Source organism: Convolutriloba macropyga, chromosome 12 (assembly GCF_964194025.1).
Source record: "Convolutriloba macropyga chromosome 12, txConMacr16.3, whole genome shotgun sequence".
NCBI classification, from domain to species: Eukaryota; Metazoa; Xenacoelomorpha; order Acoela; family Convolutidae; genus Convolutriloba; species Convolutriloba macropyga.
Genome location: NC_134479.1, coordinates 40,863,425 through 40,874,382, shown reverse-complemented (window position 1 = coordinate 40,874,382; position 10,958 = coordinate 40,863,425). Strand labels below are relative to the sequence as shown.

The 10,958-nt window shown below is 35.3% G+C and overlaps 1 protein-coding gene across 1 annotated transcript in view; it reads left to right on the top strand.

The window, feature by feature from the left end:
• Positions 1-10,958, top strand: part of LOC142350815 (acetyl-CoA acetyltransferase B, mitochondrial-like) — a 406,383-nt gene that overhangs the window by 4,886 nt on the left and 390,539 nt on the right. The window lies entirely within an intron of this gene.

Sequence of the window (10,958 nt, the reverse complement as noted above, 5' to 3'; positions counted from 1 at the left end):
CATCCATCTTGCGAGATTCTTGCAAGATTTTGAATCCATCTGCAAGATTTTTGTATTTACATTTACCTTTTTGTCCTGGTAACCTGGCTGCTTTTTTGCTGTTGGTTGATGTGAAATAGTTTAATCAACTGTCGGAAAACCTTCTGAAGTCAAGCTAAAACCTGACTTTTTTGAGATTTTTCCAGTATGATTTTTTGAGGTTTCTTCCCTCCCTTTTCATTCCGAGCTTGAGACCGACAGTGGCGGAGTTACTGAAATCAACCATAGGAGTACTGATATAATACGGGAAAAAAAGCCGCAATTGCACATTTTTCTAAAACAAACAAAACGACAAAAACCAGATAAAAGGAATAAGTAAATTTAGAATAGATAGCAATTATCGAAAAAGATCTCAAATCAAGAAAAAACAGACTCTTTTGAGGTTTTCCACTGTGAAATTTGTGATTATTCCCTCATTTCTTATTCCGGACTCTGGACCGGCAGGTAGGAGTTACAGAAATAAACTATAGGAATACTGATATAGTATGCTAAAAACACGCAGTTACACAGTTTTCCAAAATATAAGACAACAAAAAACAAAGATCACTATAAATAAGAAATAGCTAACAGGTTGTCGGAAAATTGTTTCAAATCAAGTTAAAAACCGACAATTTTGAGATTCTCCAGTATGAATTTTGTGGTTATTACCTCCTTTTTCATTCCGGACCTGGGATCTGCAGTCGAATATAAACATAGATGTTATTAGGGGGACTGCAATGTCTCACAACATTTTTGAGCCGGATTAGCTTGTATACGTTACAAAAGATGTTCTGCACTTCGTCATCAGTTGCTAATGAACAATACACTTTACCAAGAAGTAATAAAAGCACCAAAACTGCGATACACCGCCATTTGGAACTGTTTTTTCCTTGCTATGTTATGTCCCAAGGAGTGGTTGGACGAAAGTATATCACTTTGTACAATTAGTTTGTTGTTGTAGTTTGCAAAATTTTAGCAAAAAAGCTCCGACTGCTGTTTTCTCTTTGTTTTTAATAAAAAAATTACTTAGCATAAAAAAAATGAAGTTAATGTTTGACATACCAGAAATTTGAGGTTGACCTTCTTGGACGAGCCTGAATTCTAAATCAACTGAATCAAGAATAAAAATGAAACTTCAAAAACAAATCAAAAGTTTTCGAATGAAATAATTTCAAGGACATTGACACCAATAGCTATCAGCTGAAGGCATCAAATAGGCTCACTTAAATCTCATTAGGAAGATAATAAGACCTAACTTTAATTGAAATGATTTTTACTACTACAAAAAGATGCTAAATTACCGATAGGATCATTAACAAAAAAATTCCAACTGTTTGTTTCTCTATAAATAAGTCGTTGAAAACAAAACAAGAGAATTTTTGAAAATGTTTGTTTTCGTCTTTTATTAGGTAGTTTATTTTAAAAAAGGCCGATTTGGTTGCCTCAAGAAGTCTCTAGTTGTTTGTCGGAAAGTTGTATTTGAATTCAGAATCTTGAAAGAAAATTGCAAGGTTCTTTCAAGATTTCACATTCAAAAGGTGTTTTCGAACAAAAAGTCATTTAGGTTCAATTCTGTTGATCTAGAATTAACATATCAGTCACTTCAGCCACACAGCTGCAAAAAAAATTCACAAAAAAATTTCCCAAAATTCAGAAACTTGCAAGATTCTTGCAAGGTGCTTGCTAGATTTTGAATCCGGGGTTAAAATTTTTTCATTGAACTCAGTTTCGTAATTTGTTTAATAAACAATAATTTGCTTCAAAGATGCTTCGGAAATCATTTGTACCCCAATTTATTTTTTGCCTTCTTTGATATCTTGTAAGATTCTTGCAAGAATCTTGCAAGTTTTGGATCATCTTTCAAGATTTTTGCAAGATTTGAATCCGCTCATCACTAGGTTACCTTAAAAAACATCCTAACTCACCTCAACTATTAAAGTAGATTTGCCTTTCCTTAACTTACCTTAACTAACCCTAGCTTCACCTGAACTTTACCTGAAAAGGTAAGGCCTCACTACCTTAAAAATTTACTGTACTTGTCTTAAATATACCTCAATTAATTACCTGAACAATGCCTCAAAAATTCCCTTATTTTTGTCTTAACCAAGCCAGAAAATTACCTGAAAATTAGGGCAAGTTATGGTAAATTTACCTAAATTTTTTTATTGTGAACTAACCATTATGAGCAAAGCAACCGGGGCAATATTTCCTTCATTTGCGCCATTTTTCATTAACAACAACATTCCCGTCATTTGTTCTTCTTCGCTTTGAGGAAGTTGAGTCAAGTTGTTCAGCAAAAAATTGGTAAACAGCCCTCCATATTCTAGCCACATTAAGTCACCATAAGTAGAATCCATAGTGAATGACATGGTTTTGTTATATCTGAAGCAGATCATTCAAACTTTTACGATGCGTCGTTCAATAAAGGTAAAATAATTCACAAGGTGGGCTCTTTTACAGCCCCAAAGTATAAAGAGTTAGGGCTACTTATTTCTGCGTGCGAAGTAGACTTAATTTTATCTTTTTAATCAGTAAAATAAAAATTGAAAAATTTGTAACCATAACAAAAGTTTTGTAAAACATATACATTTAACAATCACTTTAAAACATATGAAAAATTTGGTACTTAAAATACTAGTAAAAATAATTTTTAGAATCTTGTACTTGTCTATCTATTGGAACACGTTCATGTAATTTGCTCATTTCTCTAGTTAATTTCTCCTTAAACTTGTTTCCTTTTTTGTTTTTTCGTTCCGGATTTCTATTAGCAAGTTGTTCCACTTTCTCAAGAAATTTCTGAGTATTGATCGGTCACTCCATGTAGATTGACAGTTATTTTTTGGAAAAAACTGGACAGTTCGGAAATTTTCTCTCATCTCATAATTTCCCAATATTTTGAACGACAATTTTTTGTATATTTGACTATTTTTCTTCTAATGCTTAAATCAATCAAAAAACTAAAAAAGAGAATTTAATTAATGAAAAGCTATGCAGGTAAAATTTTATCTCTTGTTAGAAGATCGCTTGCGCTGTCAAATTTTTTACGCACATGGTGAACCTTTATAACCCAATTTATTTGTCTGTTTATTCTCAGAATAGATGAGGCTGGTAGAGAGTGGAAAAAAAATTACACTGAAATTAAAATGTGGCAATTCTTGCTTTTAACGGTATTAGATGTCTCAACAAGTAAATTGATCTAATAGCAGTCGCCATTTTCATCAACATTTTGTTTAGTTCTAAGTCAAGCTTCAGTTTATTGTCAATCATTACGCCCAAATAATTACAACAGACTTTCAGTTTTATGATACTTTCATTTTAATGAAACTCCTCAGAAGAGGCAGCTGATCTTTTTTAGAAAAAAGAATTATTTCGATTTTATTTTGTTCAATGTTAACATGTTCTCTTTCATATATTTATTAGTTTTTTGAAAAATACTGCAGGGTTTTGTATGAAGGCCTTGATTTGTTTTTGAGTAATATATTATACATGAATCAATTGCAAAATACCTATTTCTCTAAGACTAACCGACTCAGTAAAACAGTAAACACAAGCTTTGATTTTTACGGTGAACAATGTATTTAACGCTGGGGTCAAGAGAGATTTACACATATAATTTGCGGTTATTATTTACTAGATTGACTGATGTTAAGTGTGCATGCGCTATATAAAAGAGAATAGAGTCATCTCAGTTTCTGATTGGTGGAGAACACTTATTCTGTATTTCCGTCTGCTGCATAATTAATTAACAGAAATTAGGTTGTGAAATGAGCTGTACAGGTCATTTTCAAGCTCTAATAGTCAATGACTCATGTCTACACAGCCCAACTTTTGAAACACAAGATAATGTACTTGAACCAGAAAAGCATATTGGTCAGATTGACGTAGGTTGCGGACATAGTGATACAGGACAAACAGACCGAAGGTGAGGGAGAGGCCATAGCGAATAGACCAAAATTTGGGTATCGGCCACACCAAACAAACAAACTCCGGTAGGATCCAGACAGCGCGACCTGAACGACCCTTTTAAGACTGTAAGCTTAGTCGCATTAAAAAAATGGTTGCATCGTTGTTGGTCAGAAAAAGTTTTTTCACGCAAGCAAACTTTTTTTAATTTGACGGATTGATTGAGACTTTGAACTGTTATGCCTGAAAAGGATGCGCTTTATTCAAATGACCGGGAACAACGAAAAGTGAGAAATTACACTGCCCAGTATTTTTCCAGGCAAAAACTATATTTTAAAACTACTAAAATAATGTTCCGGGCTAAGAACTCAGAACTAACTGAATTATAAGGATTAAACAATGATTTACAATTCGTCTCAGTTTGAGTACTTCGCAGACATAAAAATAAGTTTGGAGTAAGTTGAGTCGAGCTTGCATTGCGACGCACAGGTATACACCAAAAATTCAGCGTTAGTAGAAATCGCGCGAAAAACAGATACATAAAATGACGAAATTAGGAGACAAGCTTTCTACCTTATTTTTCTCAAAAGAGCTTACGCCGTGTTTGCAAAATTGAGATACTTCAAAATAGTAAAATAGGGGACACGTCTTGTAGCACGTTTTCGCTTTTTTAGGCATCTATTTTTCGCAATAAATTTATCTCTAATTCGCAATTGGTCCTAATTAAATGCGCGCTTTTGAGCACGCAAAAATAAATTAGCGCTTCATTAATTGAGCAAGCAAAATGAATTTGAGGGTTTTAAAATGACTTAATGATGTTAATTCACGACGCTACAAAATATATTTATTCTGATTTTTGTTTTAAATGTTTTTTTAGTTGAAGTCATTTTATAAGTATTATACACCACTTTTCTGCTTCTGAAATTAATATTTTCGAGACTCATTTATAGAGAGAGGGGGGAGAGAGAGCAGAATGGAGCGTTTCACACAGGAAATTATTTGACCCCTGAAAACGTGTAATTAGTTGCAAAGAAATTATAGACATCTGTAAACCTGTAAATAGAAGCAATAAAAAGATGATTAAAAAACTTATCGACCCCAGTCATCCTTTGAAAAGACGCAAAAAGCGGTCGAGCAAAGAACGAGTTTTTCAAAAAAAAATAATTGACATCCAAAACCGACGCAGAATTGAGGGTTTTTCAGAAAAAGTGCTTGACAACTGTAAAACTGTAAATAGACGCACAAATATTAAACAATTTCAACATAGAAATTCATGTGCTGAATGCAAAATCAAATCACTCATTCAATCAGATTTAGCAAAACAAAATATTAATATTAGCAAAAAACAGTAATCAGTTCACCTGTGATTTTTTAGCGAAATTTCTCTCCGTCCAACCGTCTCTTGATATGGACAAATAAAAGGAATTATTAGGTTGCTAGTGCAAACCTTCGTTTTTTAGACAGAAAATATTCCCTAAATTCTAAATTTTTAATGAAATAGCCAATTCAAAATTAGAGAATACAAAAAGTTGAAATTTAAGAATTTTTCAGAATATTGGATCAAGAATACCAGCTAATGTTATTTTAATTTTTCATTACCCTGAAAGAAACAGATATGTTTCAGAAATCAATTAATTTGTCAAATTTTTTGATAAAATCCCTAAAAAGGTAGATAATGTAGGTTTTGATAAATTTAAGCCCTATATTTTATATTATTAACCTGTAAGCCGCTTTTAATCTCTTAATTGCTATCAATTAAAAAAACGCGCCTTAAATTAGGCTTAATTGCGGATTAGGTATACAGTCAGCGCGAAAATTAGATAAAATCAGTGCGAAATAGAGCTACTTTACGTTCGAAAAATTATACTCAAGCCGATCAGATTCGTGATACGTCGCGCGGGAAAAATAGGATACACAGCTTGTATCTCAAATTCGTGGACAAAATTTGGACACTTTTGCTATCACGGGTTGCGCAATCTCCTTCAATTTTGCCCGTTTTTCTATCTATTTTTTGCATTATTGTTGCATTTTCAATTTATTGACATAGGAAAAACGAACAACAGATACAAAATTTGCCCCTGACGATTTGGGTATACCTCGGCGGCGTAATCAATATAAGCTGGTATATTATGCAACTCTTGTGGTCTCGTTAAAAACTTTTTTGAATATCATTTTGACATGTAAGTTCTAAGTTGTTTTTACAAGCAAGACACTCATGACCTTTCGTTGTGTTCAAAAAAAATTTCCGCTTTTTTATGTAAGAAGAACTAAAATTAAAAAAAACCTGCGCCAACTATTTCACGTTAATGAAAGAAGGGTAATTTTTCATTTAAGTTTGATGTTAACAAAAATAATCTAATTTTATGCACAAAAAACTTTGTATAGGGCCTATGAATACTTTTCAATAATATCGAACAGATTTATTTTAAATACATTTTGGAATTTGTATTATTGAACTCCGAACCTTCCCGGGTCGAGTCCGAATGGTTATCTTGTAAGAACTTGCAAGTTTCTTGCAAAAAATGGTTAACTTGTAAGAACTTGCAAGTGAATGGTCATCTTGTAAGAACTTGCAAGTCGAATGGTTAACTTGTAAGAACTTGCAAGTCGAATGGTTAACTTGTAAGTTTCAGTCCAAACTGAAAAACACTCTGAAAACCGAAATTTTGATTAATTTTATAAACAATTATTGGCAGTTATATCAAAGTTTCTTGAATTTATGTTCATTTGACGAAAAAGGACTCCTCTTAAGCTGCACTAGAGACAAAAATTCCCAAAAATTTTGACTGTTCAAAGTTTCTGACTTGATTAATTTTTATTGAGAAGAAGTTGAGAAGAGTATGTTGGTCCATATTAAGAACCTTTGCGCGTGGTTAAAATAATAATAAAAAATTTGTTATTGTTCTCTGCCATTTTATGAAAAAATAATTAAAAATTATCACTTGAATCTTTTTCTTTGTACTTTCATCGTTGAATTTTGTTTCGTTTCATGTCTGTGTGTGTGCGTGTGTGTGTGTGTGTGTGTGTGTGTGCGTGTGTGTGTGCGTGTGTGTGTGTGTGTGCGTGTGTGCGTGTGTGTGTGCGTGTATGTGTGTGCATGTGTGTGTGTGCACATGTGTGGTGTGTGTGTGCGTATGAAAAATTTCTCTTTGTTATAGCCAGGACTTCGACAACCCATTGGCAACCCATCGTCAGCCCATTGGCAACCCATCGTCAGCCCATTGGCAACCCATCGGCAACCCATCTTCATTCAACCCAAGAAAACAGAGAGAAAAACCCAAGAAAATCAAAAAATTTGAAAAAAAAAATCAAGAAAATTGAAAAAGGAAATGAAAAAAAAAAGAAGATGAAGAACACCTTTTCTGATGCTTTAGATTAATAATTTTGATGATTTTTTGTTCTTTTGTCGATGCGCAGAATATGTGTACATTCATATCTTGCGACGTTTTACAGTTTTTTTACAGCATATGCAGAATGGTTATCTTGTAAGAACTTGCAAGTTTCTGGCAGAAAAACTTGCAAGGCGATGCATCGCCTTGTAAGTTTCTGCCAGAAACTTGCGAGTTCTTACAAGACAAACATTCGCAAGATGAAGGGTTATCTTGTAAGAGCCTTGTAAGTCAAATGGTTAACTTGAAAGAGCCTTGTAAGTCGAATGGTTAACTTGTAAGAGCCTTGTAAGTCGAATGGTTAACTTGTAAGAACTTGCAAGTCGAATGGTTATCTTGTAAGAACTTGCAAGTTTTTGGAAGAAAAACTTGCAAGGCGATGCATCGCCTTGTAAGTTTCTGCCAGAAACTTGCAAGTTCTTACAAGATAACCATTCGGACTCGACCCGGGTTAATCTCTCTGAGTATTTATACTATGAAAAACAACACCTTCAATCAAGGCTTAAGGTTTAGAAACAATAAACCGAACATCAAAATACCGCCAATGTACCTGGGCCTTTGGTTTAGCAGTTGATTCCAAATCTAATAAAAAATTTCGCACAAACAAGGCAAGAATCCAACCCGATTTTTTTTCTTTATTTAAGAATGTGACACCACAATTATTTGATCACTGCCGATTTCAAACACAACTGAATTGCAATGCTGTATGTTGCAATTTTAAGGAAATAAAAAGATATCATCAATACATCATTGATGCCCAATTAATTAGAGAACATCTATGCACTATTATGGATCTTTGCCCAAAACAGACCTTCAATGGTTAAGAGAAGAAGTGAAAAAACAAAAGGAAGCAAAGAAAAGCAGTCGAATTTCAACACACAAAAAACTAAAAAACTGAGAACTGATTTATTTATCTTAAACGCTTGTATCATCATTATTAATTCCAATAAGCAAAATGATTTCCTGAGTATACTTAAGGCGGCCAATGTGACATTCTGACGCCATACGAAAAAGACAAAGGAACTAAAATTTCCTTCTCGAAGAATTTTTTTCTCGTAAAAAGGGTAGAGAAGGAAATTTTAGAAAAATACCCATCCCATCCAACACCCGGGAGAACACCCATTCCATCACGAGACGAGCTTCAAATATTTAACTGGGCTTTCTTATTTCAATATTATTTATCTTTCCCTGTTATTTTTTCGCCCGTTTGATTATTCACCCCTTTCTTGCAGCCTGAGAATTTTTTCCGGATATGACCAAAAATTACTGACAAAAATTCGATGTTTCAACAATTTTATTTTCTTGCATTTTCCGGTAATTCCGACCGAGCGCTTTAATATCCGTTCCCAATTTTACGAAACGAGCGTAACACACACGAGCGCACCAAACATGTTTAAACAGCATTCTTTTTGTTTTTATGTCCGGAAAAACAACGACCTTATTCTGAACTATATATTTTTTCCAAATGCTATGTAGAGTCGGCATTGGTAGGGTATTCAGGTAGGTTTCGGTTGTTCAGGTAGCTTTCTCTGGTGTTATCAGGTAGGTTTAAGTGGTATCTGGTAGGTTATTGAATACACATCAGGTAGGTTGCAGGTAGGTTTCAGGTAGGCATATCCAGGTAGGGTTTTTTTTAAAGTAATCGGTTAGGTTTTCAGGTAGGTTCCTCTGGTGGTATAAGGTAGGTTTCAGTGGTATCCGGTAGGTTATTGAGTAGGTTTCAGTTAGGTTGCAGGTAGGTCCAGGTAGGTATTTGGTAGATTTTAGGTATTCAGCTAGTTTTTTTTCAGGTAGTTTTCAATTTGGTCTCTGGTTAGGTTTCAGGTAGGTATCTAGTAGGTTTTTAGGTATTCAGGTAGGTTTACCAGGTAGGTTTTGCAGTTTCTAACAGACTTGCTGAAAAAATTTCGTAGCGCTTCGAAGAAAGAAGCTGTCTTTGTTAGACCGGTCAAAATCAATGGTTTTTACTAGAACTGGAAAATCCACAGAAAGTAACAACCAAACAATGATCTCCTCAAATTCGCAGACACAATACTCAGACGACAACACCGAAAGTCACGAGCAGGTCTCTGAAGATCCCCATTTAAAACGTCTGACCAACTTAAAGTTGATGTACGAAAGTGAAATCGAGTCGTGCATCGAATTTATTACATCCGGCATCGACTGCGGCGAGGACTCAGAAACAGTCGAAGAAACTCTCCTTGAAATCAAGGAACTTCAGGAGAAGTACGAAGTTACAATTCAAGAACTTTTAGACAAAGCACCATCATCTGATGCAGAAACTCTATGCTCCCATTTGAGCAAACTCAAATTCAAGATACGGAAGATTACTTCCGCATACCGAAAATACAAAAAGGAACTTGTGTCCGCAACACAAAGCAACCAAACAAATAACATCCCGAGGGTAACCTTTGAAAACAGCAGTTATCAAACTCATACTGAGGCATCCCTAACGACCAACATTTTCTCAGCACCCGCTGAATACCGTTCTTACAGTGAATCCTTCCTTAACAATGCTGCACCCAGTAGCTTAATGGGAGATTCAAACACAATTTTGCCGCCGGCAAATTTGTCGCAACAACTCACCACCACATCTGCTGACGTATCAGACACCAGCACCATCAACAATGCCTTGTCTGGAGTTACCTCTGGTGGCTTCAATTCCACTTCCGCAAAAATCGACGGCGCATTTCCCTCATTCCATGTTTCTCATCAGGCGGCTCAAACTTCTTCTTTAAATCCGCCAATCAGAACTTCGCAACCATCCTTTACACTTCCAACAGTTGGTATTGTGCCTCAGACTCCTACCTCAATGTCTTCTTGTTTTCAGAAATCGGTTCCGAAGTTACAGGCAACAAAGTTTGATGGAGATCCATTAAGTTGGTTAAAGTGGTTCAGTGTGTTTCAAGCAACAATTGATCGTTCTCCAATGTCCTCTGCAGAAAAAAATGATTCATCTGCAATCGCTCCTGATTGGAGAAGCAAAAGCACTGGTTGGCGGCTATGGCTGCAATGGCAGTCTGTACGCACCCGCTTTAGCACGTCTGGAAGAACATTTTGGTAATCCGAACAGGATTGTCAATGCCTTCCTCGAAAAACTGTCACATTTTAGACCCCCTAACCTGACAATCCCAGACAGTTACACGCAGTTCTCTGCTTTCCTTTTAACCCTTGTGGACACATTTCAGCAACTTGGATTCAACCATGACATACATTCCACTACAAATGTCAATCAAGCCTTAAACAAGTTTCCAACACCAGTCCGCTTGGAATGGAATAAGCACGCTTTGGAAAGAAGTTTACTTCAACCATCTCTGAGAGAGCTTTCGGAGTGGCTTCTAATCTATGCGAAGGCTTGTAGAGATTTACCCACCTCTTGTGCATCAGCTCAACCTCCAAGCACTCATTCAAAGGCCTCTAACCAGCTTTGGAAGCAATCGAATCTCCAAACCCAATTCAACCGTCCGTCCAACAGATCACACCAAGATCAACGCACAAACCCGTCAAATAGCTTTCAACCAAGCTCTGCGAAAGATGTCGTTTGTCCAAACAACGGTAGCTGTCAGTATTTATACAAATGTTCTCATTTCCAAGATCTGTCTCCACTCGAGAGACGAGAACACGTGAAAAAATTGAAACTATGTTTCA